The sequence below is a fragment of the Rhinoderma darwinii genome, chromosome 13 (assembly GCF_050947455.1).
Source record: "Rhinoderma darwinii isolate aRhiDar2 chromosome 13, aRhiDar2.hap1, whole genome shotgun sequence".
Taxonomy (NCBI): domain Eukaryota; kingdom Metazoa; phylum Chordata; class Amphibia; order Anura; family Rhinodermatidae; genus Rhinoderma; species Rhinoderma darwinii.
The window spans coordinates 15706418-15722008 of NC_134699.1; the positions used below are offsets into that span (position 1 = coordinate 15706418).

Here is a 15591-nt window from a genome sequence, read left to right on the forward strand (position 1 = left end):
GGCATCTATTTCTCAAACTAGAGACTCTAATGTACTTGTCTTGTTGCTCAGATGTGCAGCGGGGCCTCCCACTTCTCTTTCTACTCTGGTTAGAGCCTGTTTGTGCTGTCCTCTGAAGGGAGTAGTACACACCGTTGTAGGAAATCTTCAGTTTCTTGGCAATTTCTCGCATGGAATAGCCTTCATTTCTAAGAACAAGAATAGACTGTCGAGTTTCACATGAAAGCTCTCTTTTTCTAGCCATTTTGAGAGTTTAATCGAACCCACAAATGTAATGGTCCAGATTCTCAACTAGCTCAAAGGAAGGTCAGTTTTATAGCTCAAGGGTTTTCAAGTGTTTTCTAATCATCCATTAGCCTTCTAACACAGTTAGCAAACACAATGTACCATTAGAACACTGGAGTGATGGTTGCTGGAAATGGGCCTCTATACACCTATGTAGATATTGCATTAAAAACCAGACGTTTGCAGCTAGAATAGTCATTTAGCACATTAACAATGTATAGAGTGTATTTCTGATTAATTTAATGTTATCTTCATTGAAAAAAAACTGTGCTTTTCTTGCAAAAATAAGGACATTTCTAAGTGACCCTAAACTTTTGAACGGTAGTGTAGGTACGGACATATTGTCAGCCATCTTAGAAAGCGCTGGCGTCACTGGTGTAGGCAACTGGTTTCTACAAGCCTAATCCAGAATCCGCACACATCTCTGTCCTGGACTCTTCCTAGATTGATCCACCATGAATGACTGGGAATAAACGCTAAACGGACTTCTCCCCCAGAGGGCAGGACACAACTGTATCTGATCTGACAGGGACACACATCCATCTGACCGCACCCCAGACACCATCCTGACATATTTGATTTTCTCAAATATATATTGGGATATGTTCCTCAAAATCTTTTAGAGAGAGTATATCGGATCATAAGTAGCTGGTCTGGAATCCTAAATCCCCTTTTTGTTCCAGCTCTGACAACACAGACGCGAACTTAATGTTTTGTGTCTACAGCTCCTGTGCAGACCTATGTGTCTCCAGGGTTACAGACTACAAACAAGTCTGTTTGGAGTTAGCGATTTTTTTTCTATTGAATGAGTATTCCAGCCTCCAGCATTTTTCACCTATACACCCACCCGACCGCTACCGCAATACGGTCCACAATTACAGATCCGCCCGGTTATATTTGCCGCGGACACCTTTCCATATCGCTACGGAAGGGTGTCCGTGCCGTAGAACTTTGCTGGGAAATATGGAGCATGGCCGTGTGCATGAGGCTTAACGGAAACAGGCTGGAATACCCTTTAAGGGTATGAAGAAAAAAAAAAAAAAAGGAACCCAACAGTTGTGATGTCATTCGGTTGTGATAGTGACATCAGTCAGTCAGGGCTCTAAATCCCTGGTGGCCAGTGTCATACTCAGTGTTGGAACTCCTGTAACATCTTCAGGAATGAGTCAGATGTAGTCGGTGATTTACACAAACATCACGTAAGTTTTCTTTGGTTTCTCTTGTAGAGATGAATTTACAGGACATCTTATTATTGTATACGGATACTGAACTGTATCAGGAAGGTAAGGAGGGGTTTAAATAAAAAGTCAAAGTTTTATGTGAAGTTACCCAAGTCCCTAATATACTTTGTGAATCAATTCCTCTCTGTTTTCAAGATGTCTGCTTGCTGTTGGTGACTGGAAACATTACTGTTCACGTCCAGAGGTGGAAAACCTGTCTTGATCATTTGCATAGTTATACGAGGAAGCCCAGTGCATCTGTGTGAGCAGAGGCATGATCAGGACAGGCTTAAAACCGCCCCAATGCCAAGAAGGTTTCTATTCAAGGATAGAAAGCAGGGGTTTTGAAATTTCAAAGGAACGATCAGTATATTAGAAAGTTGCAGAACTGGAATAAGCTTTGTTTACTTAAAACTGGCACCCCATTAATACGTTTACTTATATTTTACACATTCTACCTCTACTTTTAAAGGTATTCAATTTTATAGGGGACATCCCACTAAACAGGAAAAATACAGCATGGCCACAGTATGTTTTGTGCACCATGTTTCCAATTCCAATATTTTATGATGACGTATTAGCAATAAACGCCACATTTTATGTGGATCTCTGGTGCCTTGAAATTTGTTAGAACTGGGATCATATTGTCTACGAAGTGGGAGGCAAGTAAAGCGCGGAGGATTACAAGGGGTGCATGGGAACCATATTATACAATGGTATAGATAATGCAGTTGGTCACTTACAAATTCTCTGGAAAACCTTAGATAATACCGTACATCAAACAACCAAGATCTGCGTCAACAACAAACTTAGCTCTGCTATACCCACAAGTACCCGATGAATTTGTAAAGTTGTAATTCCTTCTTTGATTTGCCCACAGAATGACCCTACCAACACCATCAACATCCTGCATAGCCTGCCTTGTCCACACGACTTTCTACAAATACTCGAAACGAAGCAGTGACCATAAGAAGCAGAAGGACGACCCCAAGAACAAAACTGGTCACAAGGCTACAAAGAAGAAAGCAAGTCCTGATAAAAAAGCGTGCCTCATCCACGGTGCTGCCTTTCACAATTCAACTCAAAAGACACATTACTCGGAGAGTACTCCCACCACAAAGAACTACTACAGGTCTCACCATGAGGGCAAAAAGACCAACACGTATTATTGTCCAATACATAGATGTGTTTCTGCCAACAAAAAGCCGCGAAACACTGCCGCAAAAACAAGTCAAGTGTCCTGTTTAATACATAGGGCAGCAAACTGAACCCGAGGGATGGCAAAGCACAACGAGAACCAGGTAGGAATGATATTGAGTTTACGAATGATCCATCTGCCACCTATATCCTTAGCCTTCATTATATAGCTGTGTGCTGGAACAATCCTCTTCTAGTTTTACATGGGACTGCTGCCCTATTTTGCAACAGTCAATTTCCTATATCTTAAAGTGACCCTCCGGTCCCGGGAGAACATTATAAATATGTTGGTGTTTATGGAGTAATATTAACTGGTGCCCTCCAGTTGTGCCCCTCTGCCATGGATCTGCTGTTTTAGGGTCCCCTCTGAGCTGTCCCAAAATGGCTGCAGCGTTTCTTAGACTACGAGTCTAAGACACTCCCACTGTTCTCGGATTGGCCAGTGCTGCAGTTGTGTCCAATCCATGAACAGTGGGAGTGTCTTAGACTCAGTCTGAGAAGCACTGTGGCCATTCTGAGACAACACAGAGGAGATCCTAAAACGGAAGATACACGGCAGAGTGGCACAATTGGAGGGCACCGGGTAATATTACGTCATATACACCATCACATTTATAATTTTGTCCGGAGAACGGAGGGTCGCTTTAGTGACTGATACTTGGCAAGTATATGGCAGTATAGGGTACTTGCACCATTTTGGTAAAATAACAGTTTGTATAGATGTGGCCCATGGTATCTTGAATTTTATTAAGAAACATCAATTTCTCATAATTTCACATTTTTATGAACTTTGTCAGGTCGAAATAACGCAACGTTTTGGAACATTTCTTCAGGAGAAAAACATCTGCAAAGCTCAAACTAGTAACGCCACCATCTCAAGTTATAGGTCATCACCAGAACTGGCGAAAAACATGCTGACGAAATTACGCTCAATTGCTTAATAGGTGAAGAAGATACAACGCTTTTAATGGGGCACTGGGTAGAGACCAGACAAGGCAGTGAGCAGTCATCAGCCTCATGGGAGCAGAAATTGTAGTGATAAATAAACCCTCAAGTGCAAACAAGCCGATTCTCCGTTAAATCAGTGATGTATGAGTGCGAGTACATAATCATTGCATATAACATAAAGGGGTCTTCCCATAATCATTATTTATCACCTATATAAAGGACAGGTGATAAATAGCAGATTATTGGTGATCCGACCGCTGGGACCCCACCGATCAAGGGAACGTCTAACTTTGCTATTTCTGGGAGCCCCATAGGAATGGAGCAGTAGTGTGCATTCTCGGCCACCGCTCCATTCATTTGTATGGGGTTGCCGAAGATAGCGCTCGACAGCCCCATAGAAATGAATGGAGCGGTGGCCGAGCATGCACACTACCGCTTCATTCCTATGGGGCTCCAAGGAACGGCAAAGTAAGCCCGTTGCGGAAACTGTACTTATTGATGGTGGTAGCCATTGTGGATTCATTACTGATAGAGTTGCAATTCATAGAATTTAATGCAACGAACAGCACACTGACCCATGCTGGTCACCAGGGCGTATCACACATCCGTGTTTTTCATGGAGAACGTCTCCGTTGTGAGAAACTCACAGAATGTCCTATTCTGGTGTGTTTTTGCAGGCCAAACTCGGATATTAAAGTCTATGGGTGCATGAAAAAAAAAAAAAAAAAAACGGACAGCGCACGGACAGCATTCATGTGCTGTCCGTTCTTCACTGATCAGTTGCTAAGAAATGCAGAGAAATAAAAGTGAAATCAACCAGTGCTTGCAGAGTAGAAAAATAGACGAGAAAAACGGGTGTCACACGGAAACCACACAGACGCTATACGGATATTCATATGCATGAGAAACGGTCAATTTTGCGGACGCACTTCGGACACGTTCGTGCCAATAAGGTCTAAGAGGAGTGGAATGTATACATTACAAACTTGTCTCCATTAAGGACTTTCCCTAAACCGGACACGTGCGGAGTACAATGAAACATTCAGCTCTTTCATGTGTTTTCGGGTGATCAGTGCAGGATTGAGCTCTGTGCTCAGCAGAAATCTCTTGTATTATATGAAATGTTGTAAATGTGTATTTTCCCTATTGAAGCCGTTTTATTGCATCTTTTTATAGCGCTGAGAATAATCTCCATAGAATTAAAGGCTTTCACAAAAACTGCACAGCAAAAAGGAGACAAAAGGAGGAAAGACAAATTTGCTTATAAGACCAGGCCAATTTGAATTTTCATTTTCGTTTTTTCCTCCCCGCCTTCCAAAAGCCATAACTTTTCTATTTCTTTGTCGACATAGCCGTATGTGGGCCTGTTTTTTGCGGGACAAGTTGTCGTTGTTCATGGCATCATTTATTGTACCGCAATAATGTAATGTAGTGGAAAGCTGACAAAAAAAATTGTGGGGTGAAATGGGCAAAAAACAGCAATTACACAATTTTTGGGGGGTGTTTTTTTTTTTTACGGTGTCCATCAGGCGGCAAAAACGACATATTCACCTTAGTCTATAGGTTGATGCGATTACGGCGAGACCAAATTTATATGTTTTGTTTTATGTTTTACCACTTTTAAAAAAAACTATTTGCTTAAAAAAATGTAATGTTTTATGTTCCCATTTTCTGAGAGCCATAACTTTTTTATTTTTCCATCAATGTAGAGGACTGGAGGGCTTACATTTTGTGGGGTGAGAAGTAGTTTTCACCGATACCATTTTGGGGTAAATGCGACTTTTTGATCACATTTTTGTATTCCTATTTTTTTGGAGAGCGAAGGTGACCAAAAAACAGCAATTTGAATGTTTTATATTTTGGTTTTTTTATGTCGTTCACCGAGCGGGTTAAATAACGCTATATTGTGATAGTTCTGACTTTTACGGACACGGCGATACCAATTATGTTAACTTTTATTTATTTTTTTAACATTGCTTTAGGGAAAAAAATGGGAAAAGGGTTTTATTTTGGACTTTTAATATTTATTTTTTTGGAACACTATAAAAATCTTTATTTAACTGTATTTTACTTTTTTTTTTTATTAGTCCAGCGATCCAGCGATCGTTGGACCGCTTGCATGATATACTGAAATTACTAGTGCATTGCAGTATATCGTGAATCTGACAGTCTCCTTGAAGCCCATCAAAGGAGTGCAAAAATGGCAGACCTGGGGGCCTTCATTGGGCCCCGAGGCTGCCATAAGAACCATAGTCACCGGCTGATCCCGTCGCAAGGGGAGGGGGGCGTGATGGCGTGTTTGAGGGGCACCCCCTGATTCTAACAATTTAAATACTGCAGTCGCGATTGACCGCGGCATTTAAGGTGCTAAATGGGCGTAATGAAAGTGATCTTTGATTCCACCCGTTGCAGTGAGGTGTCGGCTAAATAACACAGCCAGCACCCAATAAATATGGAGCGTGCTCAGCCCGTGAGCCCGCTCCATACTTTCCCTTAAATGCTGTCATGTACTAGTACATGGTATGTCATTAAGGTGTTTTTTTTTTATAGCGGTGAGTATAATCTCCATAGACTTAAAGGCTTGATTTCACAAAAACTGCACAGCTAAAAGGATATAATGGAGGAAAGACAAATGTGCTTATACAAAGGCTATTGGATCACCGTCATAACATGGGCTCCGTTTTTTTAAAGGAGAAGAGAAATTGAGCATATACTAGCACAATGTTCCCAAAATTGTCGTTTTCTACTTAAAAGTTGCATGTACAGGAGGTACTACAGCCGCTGAATTGTTTGCAACAGGACAAAAAAATCATTTGGTATAAACATGCGACTCATAATCCTTTTGATATATCAAACATCTAAAATTATGTGCTGGAAACAGCTGGAATCATGTGCAATCCAGCCTTGAGCGGGCCAAAGACATTTTATAAATTGTCATCCAAAAGATCTGTAAACCAAGATATGGAAGATTAAGAAAATATTTCCGCTTTTTTCCAGAAACAGCGCCACTCTAGTCCATGGGCTGTGTCTGGTATTGCAGATCATCCCCATTCTCTTGAATACTACAATACAAGACAAAGCCCATGGACAAGGACGACTCTGTTTCTGGAAAAGCAGCTATGTTTTACTAATCTCATACAAGTCTCCTTTAAGTGCAGATTAAGTCTATGGAGGCAGGCGAGAGGTGTGGAGGGGGTATCCCTTTACATGTATTGACCGATTTGAATAATCCATTTCTGTTAGGAGTGTCCCACAAAAAGTCAACCATCAATATGTGGAGGAACCCACCAACAAATACAGCATCAGCACAGGGGAAATTAAAGGAACACTTCAGGAAAAATGGATTTACGGTGTTATACCTAGTCCAGGGCCTGAATGGGCGGTGCATGGCATAGCTTTGGTGTTTTTTTAAATCTGAGTCGTGCTCCTCCCCCTTAGCCCCTGCACTATGCATAACAGTATATAATTTTTCTGGGAGTGTCCTTTAAGTATTAAATGGTGCCTATTGAAGCCAGTGTAATACACAGTCATGCTTGATCCTCCAGGGAGTGAAATACTCTATGTAGCTGCTCACCTCCCAGGCTAACTGATAGAGGTCCCATTAACTCAGGTCCCATGACCATGTCCCATGAAAATGGGTATTCTAAACCAGACAACCCCCTAAAGAGTAACAACTTAAAAAAAACATTTGACATGTTAGTGACATGTCAGAAGTTTTGATCAGTGAGGGTCGAAGCATGGAGATCCCCACCGATCGCTAAAATGAAGCGGCAGAATCGCTCGAATGAGCGCTGTGTTGCTTCGTTTATGATCGGCTTTCCTCGGAGCAGTGTACGGGCTCAATAGAAAATCCTTAAGTTCGTACACTGCTTGCACCGTGGAAAGCCGATCAGAAACTAATCGTCACAGCGCTCACCCGAGGGCTTCTGTCGCTTCGTTTTAGCTATCAGTGGGGGTCTCAGTGCTCGGACCTCCACCAATCAAAACTTCTGACATGTCAAAAGTTTTAAAAAAGTTTCGTTACCCTTTAAAAAAAATATAGGCAATGTTAACAAACCAGAGCCCAAACAGTTGTTTCAAACATTTGCACCTTCCTATAAAGCTCATCACGTGGCTCTTTCCAAGGGCATCTCGAAGACGACGAAGTATCTCTTTGGTTTCACAAAAGTATTAACGTGGAATACATGAGACATTTACCGAGAAAGTGATCCCCCAGAACACCAGGCACAAGGTTGAATTATTTATTCCAAACCATTGCTGGCAATTGACTTTACTTGACAGTAATTAGGATAATGATAGATAATGCATTTATATTACAACTCATTTCCCCCGTGACATTTTTATACTGTGTAAATATGTAACAATTGTCTTCTAAATGACTGAATTTATTGTTTCATTTCAAAGCCACATGTACAGGCTTGAGGAATGATGGGAAACACCTATGTACTACTCAGTTAGTCATAAGACCGGTAACACATTCCTATATTTCCAGTCACCAGACTCTTTGTCCAAGAAAGTACTTTAAAAGTTGTGACCTATTAATATTAGTAAATAACCACTGGTTCATTCTAGAAAGTTAGGAAAACGTCCCAATGTTTCCGACCAGTTCATCGATGCAATTTTCAGATTAGGAAATGCTACAACGCTCTCAGACTACATGACCATCATATTGGTGAACAGTTTCTTCGCTCTTCTATTATCCTTGAGGGGGCAAGAACAGTATAATACGGAAAAGCACTCCCAGGACCCAGGCAAAAAAAAAAACACTTGAAATCCCCCAATCCCGACACATTGACAACTAAGTACCCAAAATGGTAAAGTGGCAACGGTACAAAAATGTTTTCTGAATTTGGTATAGGTATTTTCTTTAATCCTGACCCCCAAGTTTAATAATATCACTTAAATAAAAGGGTTAAACATCTACTTTTTAGCATTTGTTTGCGTGACTTCCATTAAGACAGAGACGAGGGATGTCTGTAGTTCAGACTGCCGTTCAGATGTGTGGCTTGCATATGTTTATTATACTTCACCATATGTATTTATAAGCTTGCATGTCACCGTTTATAAATGTGGGTGCATGAGAGCGTATGAACATGTGTCTACATGTGTATGTGCAGATCTACATGTGCTTCAAAGTCCTGCGGCAGGAGCACAAGTACAGGTGTGGGAAAGCAGGACTCAAAGATCAATCTGGGAGGCCAAGCGCTCCCTGAGGGTAGACGGTGAAATGATGGGGGGATTGTTAGACAGTGCCAAAGTGACAGCAAGCAAGATGTAGACGAGAGGCAGTGAAGAACAGGAAAAAGTATCAGAGATCACAAGAGAAAAGGAGAAAGCAAAAAAGAAAATAAGAAGAGAAAGGAAAAAAAAAAAAGAGAAAAGGAAAAAAGGACATAAGAGAGGGGACAAGATAAAGAAAAGGAGAGAGGGAGTGAGAAGAAGGAGTAAAGGGAGAAAGAACGAAAGAATCAAAGAACAATAGAAAGGAAACAGAAAAAAAAAAGAGAGTCAGAGATACGAAGGGATAGAGCGAGAGAGAGGCAGGAAGAGGGAAAGGAAGAGCGGAAGAGATAGAGAGGAAGAGAGGGAGAGAGGAAGAGAGGGAGAAAAAGAAAGAAAGAAAGAGAAAAAGAAAGAAAGAAAGAAAGAAAGAAAGAGAGAAAAAGAAAGAAAGAAAGAAAAAGAAAAAGAAAGAAAAAAAGAGAAAAAGAAAGAAAGAAAGAAAGAGAAAAAGAAAGAAAGAAAGAAAAAAAGAGAAAAAGAAAGAAAGAAAGAAAAAAAGAGAAAAAGAAAAGAAAGAAAAAAAGAGAAAAAGAAAGAAAGAAAGAAAAAAAGAGAAAAAGAAAGAAAGAAAGAGAGAAAAAGAAAGAAAGAGAGAAAGAGAAAAAGAAAGAAAAAGAGAAAAAGAAAGAAAAAGAGAAAAAGAAAGAAAAAGAGAAAAAGAAAGAAAGAGAGAAAGAGAAAGAAAGAAAGAAAGAAAGAAAGAAAGAAAGAAAGAAAAAGAGAAAAAGAAAGAAAAAGAGAAAAAGAGAAAAAGAAAGAAAGAAAAAGAGAAAAAGAAAGAAAAAGAGAAAAAGAAAGAAAGAAAGAAAAAGAAAGAAAAAGAGAAAAAGAAAGAAAAAGAAAGAAAGAAAGAAAAAGAGAAAAAGAAAGAAAGTTACAGTCGATTAGTGACAAAAAGAAGAAGATAAAAAGAAGATCAGGAAGATGAGACCTAGATACTAAGAGAAGAGTTTTCTGGTTGTGGCAAATGATAACAGCAAATTGAGAAACAGACATACAAAGAAGATGAGACATGGAAATGCAATAGGTGGAGTTATAAAGAGAGGTAATGAAAGAGTAAGGAAGGAAGATGAGAGAGAAAAGGAAGGATATGAAAGAAGTCAAAAGACCCACGACAGGAAGTACGAGGAGAACGGTGGGAGTTGTAGAAACAAAGAAATAAAACTGATCAGTAGTTCTAGCAGGATGAATGTGAGAGGAGAGCGAATGAGAGGAATATGGACACAGCTGTTTAGTGGGAAGGTAAAGAAGAATATTAGGAAGAGAGGCTGCAGCAATCATCCCAACGCCTCAAAGAAGATTTTAGGAAAACTGCTCAGACTGTGGTCTCACCCATTAACACTTTCAGATCTACAGAGCAGATCTCATTGTTGGGGGGGAAACGAGGCCTGTCAGTTCAGACTCACGTGCTGGTCTACTCATTCCGGTCTCTGGGAAAGGAATGTGCTGCGGAAAATTCCAAGAGCCTCATCAAAATTCCTGGTGGATTATTAATGTCCCCGGTACAGGGAGGAGACCCAGTCAGGATGCCACTAATATTTGTGAAAAAACGCTTCCATTTCAATTACACTGATAAAGACGATAAGATGGTGTCACTTTCACTCAATTGAAAAAGGGTCAAATCCCCATTTTAGGTCTAAATATTTACTATGACTTGTTACACAACTTTCACCAATAACTCCTTAAAAAGTTTCCCCAGGATTAAAGAGAAAAAAAGGAGAGTGCCACGCTTGTCCAGTGGCTATTTCTAGTATTGCAACTCATCCCCATTTCAGTGAATAGTGCTTAGCTGCAATACCAAACATGGCCTATGTACAAGAGTGGCACTGTTCGTGAAAAGAAAGACCACACCTTCCTGTAAATCTTGGGGGATTACTAACAGTACAACTGGGTAGATATGGTCATCTCTAACCATTGATATTAGGAGAATTTATGGAGATCCAGTAGATAAACCAACCGTCAGGAAGTGACTGATACAATAGAGAAGATCAAGACGTGTAGGATCTCAAGCACCATCACTTCTATGGAGGACTCACAAAAGTTACAAAAACGTATTAACAATTTGAATGAAACAAAAACGAAGAGGAGAGGGCTCCCCCCATTGTTAATAATTACATCAACCAAAAAATAGGTCCCCTAGTATTCTATATTAATATCTACCTTTATGAAGAGCGGAGTCACTTACAGACATGATTGTTATCCACAATGTATAAGGACTAGTTCACACAGAGTATTTTCGCGCTGTTTTTGACGCGCAAACATTGTTGGAAACAGCACCAAAAAAACGCGTCCTATTGATTTCAAGGCAGAGGCGGTTTTTCCCAGCGAGCGGTAAAAAACGCTCGCAGGAAAAAGCAGCGACGTGCCCTTTCTTATGGCGATTCCGACTCTGACCTCCCATTGACATCAATGGGAAGCAGAGAAAGCGGTTCTTTTGCCCACGGCGCTCAATGGCTGCTGCCGAAAAACGCAGCAAATGTTCTGCCGGCAGGTCAAAATCTGCCTCAAAATTCCTTTGATTTTTCCGCCTGCAAAAAACTCTGTGTGAACAGGGCCTAACATTCTTTTTGTTCCAGGTGAGTAACAGATAATTCAGTTGTAGGTATTTCGCCGTAGTACAATGGTACGGGAGATTATTATTTTTTCTTTGCAAACTCCAACAACCTCTCCTGTGAATGCTTCGGCTCGTTTTTCTATCCTTTCTGTCCTCTCTTTCTCTCTCTAATAGTTAACTATTACTACCCAGAACATAGTGAGATGGAATGCCAATAATGGATTCAGTCCCAACTGGTGTAGGCCAGGTATTAACCCTTGCAGCATAGTGGAGAGCGGCTACAATGAGTTTACACGTGCATGCTTCCGCTTTCTGCATGCTATATCTCACATTTCCCATGCTATTATTGTTATTCCAGGGCATTCACTGTTGCTCTCCTGGGGGTGTAGTTATTCCAGCTCAATCCCAGCAACAATTTGTATTACAAACTTAGACAGTGATGTTGTTTGCCCAGCCTCAAATTTCCTGGCAGACCAGCTACATTCTGTCTCAAAAATATCCCATACGAGAAAACATCTAAATCACATCAGAATCCATTGTAGTCGGATAACCCCAGCGCTGGTCATGTGACCTTAGAGGAGTTATATTAATAAAAGGAAATATCTCTAATACAGTAAAAATCTATAGGACTTGTTTTTCTGATGACATAGAAGATAGACCACAAGAGATACGCGGTTATACAGTCTTACACAACATATGTGACACTGCCTAGTTTTAGCATTAAAAAGTGAGCTATTCCTGTCTACAAAAGTATTTCCTGCTCCCTCTGTGAGAAGGATAAAGGCTATGTCATTTTTCACAACCATCTAAAATATAAAATGTAGAAACTTTGCAAATAGTCTATATGAAAAATGCCTTACTGTTTTCTGTATAAAGCTGCTATGCAGACCTGTGCATCTCCATGGTGACAGACTACAAAATAGCCCTGTGTAGTCTGATCCTGCTGTCAAACTCCCTTCTATTTGTACCCTACTTAAGCGATCACATGTCTGTTAGGAAGAAATAGAGGACAGATAGAAGGGAGTATGAATGTAGGATCAAGCAACACAGAGTTTGTTTATTTGTCTGTTACCATGGAGCGCAAACTATAAAGTTAGAACATATTTTAAAGGGGGTTGTCCCATCCGCACCTTTTATAAATACAGACCTGCTGGTGATCACCGGATTACCGTGGGTCTGTCAGATGAAACTCCCCACCATCAGTGCTTGTGACTGGGGAAACTGCAGGAATCCTCACATATGGTATTATATGTGCCCATTTTAATGAAAGGATGACCATGCCTATGCAGAGGCTCTTCGCTTTGGCTATTAGAGGGCTGTCCTGAGCGGTTCGGACTCCTCTGGGACGTTGATATGTATAGGGTAGATGGAGAGGGGCCATACTGACTAGGCCACAGAGAGGTTGAGAAAGCAGAATTATTAAACCCAAATGAGTGATAAAGAAATAAGGTAGCATCAAAATAATCCAATGAGAAATGTTCATGCATCCAATTTGCTTATTTTAAATGAATGAAATAAATGGTACAGGTTATGGCATATGGACATCATAGAGGGGACCACCCCCCACCGATTGCTGCAGCGGCTCCCATATGAAAGGGGTTGTCTGTGGTGAGACATCCCCTTTAGGAAACAAGTTCTACTCAAAAATATATAGACTAATGCAAAGCATTAATTTAAAAAACATTTAAAATAAACTCCCATTGTGTTAGACAGATCCAATTTTCTATTAACACCTATGTGACTACCAGTTCCACCTGTATTATTGATCAAAGCCTTTTCATTTTAATTTTCTAAATCCCGACCTCACTAAGAGGAGCTCTCACCCCACCTACTCCCGTTTCCATCAGAAGATGATGGTTCATTCTAGGAAAAAACAAAATACATTTCACACCAACTCCGTATATAAGAAGTGACACTTCCAAACGTCTCCTTCATTAGGCATTCCCACCCTGTAAATCACTTAATCTCTTTATTTTGTATAATTATCTGTACCTTGTAACATTAACAGGGGTGGAAATTATGCCATAGGCCAACTGAGGTATCTTTCGGGCAGACACTTTCCAGTTATTAAACTAGATATAGCATGTGGCCTATATTCTAAATGTTCCTTTGACAAGCAATACATCTCAAGAAGTTGAAGCCTACCACGGATACGGTCGTTGGGGGACTAGTACCGTCTGGGGTATAATGGTTATTTCTTCCTTCTACCCTAAGGGATTTCTTTATGGAAAGTGTAATAAGTGATATAAGGGAAAAGACAAATAAGATAAGCACCATGGACAGAGCAGTGGGGCTGAAATGCAATGGGTTCTATGGTTTTGTCAACCATTTAGTGCGGACTATTATTTTAAGGCCTTGTTTATAAAAAAATGTTATCTGAATTTTTTGGGCACTTGTTCAAACTTGGCTTCCACCTGGGCATTGAATGGTAGGGTCTCTGTTCTTGGTCATCATTTTGCAATGGTGTTACAGGTTCCTCATACCCAGCCTTCAAATCTTCCTGGAGAATATAGCTGTACATTATAAGTATTAGTTAAACTGCCCATACACTTTACGGACAGCCGAACGTTAGTTTGGCCAACAGCTATTCCTCCCAACTTGTCCGAGCCGGCATGTGTTTTCAATGGGGAGAGCAGAATAAGCTGCTGCCGGACTCTTCTAGACAGAAGCTTATCTCCCACAGTAACAAAATATTGGCAATGTCGAAATCCGAGATGCCAAAAATTTCTTGCCCTTGACAGCCACCATCCAGGGAGAGTCGGGACCCCTCTACACATTAGATAATCGACCAGTCCTGCCAAAATCGGCTGATTCAGACAACTTTCCATTGTGTATGGGCAACTTTACGCCATCCTCCGATCAAGCGATTCCACAGTATTTGCACAGCATGTCCTGGTTCTACTTTTCCAATGGTGACATTCTGATTTCTGATTCTAGTATTCTCTATGCGGATCCAGCTTATTCCGGTTAGCTCTGATAGTATTTGCACCCACTATGCCGGACTCTCTGTAGAGAACATAATTTTGTTTTGTAATACTGCAAGATGGTGGTAGGTTTTGATTTTTGTCTATATTTTTGACCACTTACGTAATTTTAATATCTTACAAAATTCAGGAAGGGATACGTTGCACAAAAGCCACCCGGACTGTCATTTTCTCCGTTATAACAGCCACCGAAAAAGCAGTCAGATGGGTGGATTATAGAGAGCAAAATAACCCCAGTAGCACCAAGCAGCTAACTACCACGGCCAAAATACAAGTATATAGATGTTAAAAGAGTTGTCACATCTACTTTTAGGCCATGCTTAGATAACGGAGAAAACCCCCAGCCTCCCCATTACATAGAGCAGAGAGATTAAAACCGGTAGTTTGGACAATGCTTTTCTTTTAAAAGGCTCCCTGATGATAAGCTGATCATTAAGTGTCCCACTGCTAGGATCCTAGCGATCAGCTGTAATGTGTGGTGGAACCAAGCAGCAAGTTTTCCATTTCTCTGCAGTGCCACCACAGGGGAAACTAAGTATTACACAGCTGAATAATTGACCTACATTGAGAAATAAACATTTTAGGAATATTTTAAATTAAATATATTAATAAAATTTATTATTTTTTTCAATTTTCAATAGGAACCACAACTCTTTTCCTTTCTCCCTACTTCCAAAATATATTAATTACATTATTTGGTGGTGTACACCTTGTGGTTCCCCATAACTCACTTTGTATATATAAATAAGTGAGGGTATCAGCAAAATCTATATTTTGACTATACACAGCACTCACAGAAATTCATGGGCTGTCCATGTAATGAATGGACGTGTTAGGTCCTCCAGAGTGTGAGACACCAATAATTGTAGCTGATCTCTGGCTAATGCAGTGGCGTAACAACCCCATGCCCGGTGGTGCCGTGAGCAGCTGCTAAGGCTGCTGCAGCGGTAGCGACACCACATTTAATAGTATCTGCATCCTTAGGACGCAGATACTATTGAACACTATGGCAGAGCAGCCGAGGTATCTCCCTGCTCTGCCATTCACCAGGCTACAGGCCACGTTCGGCATGCAGCCTATCAGGCGCAGGGAGAGGATCCCTTGTGCAGACCGACGGGAT

General features: G+C 40.7%; 1 protein-coding gene and 1 long non-coding RNA gene across 6 annotated transcripts in view; one reads left to right on the forward strand and one right to left on the reverse strand.

Moving 5' to 3' along the window:
• Positions 1–15591, reverse strand: part of WNT3 (Wnt family member 3) — a 203792-nt gene that overhangs the window by 41777 nt on the left and 146424 nt on the right. The window lies entirely within an intron of this gene.
• On the forward strand, positions 1375–3766 carry LOC142666690 (uncharacterized). The gene is made up of 3 exons (XR_012851717.1): positions 1375–1484; positions 2386–2806; positions 3500–3766. It is a non-coding gene; the product is annotated as an uncharacterized LOC142666690 (long non-coding RNA).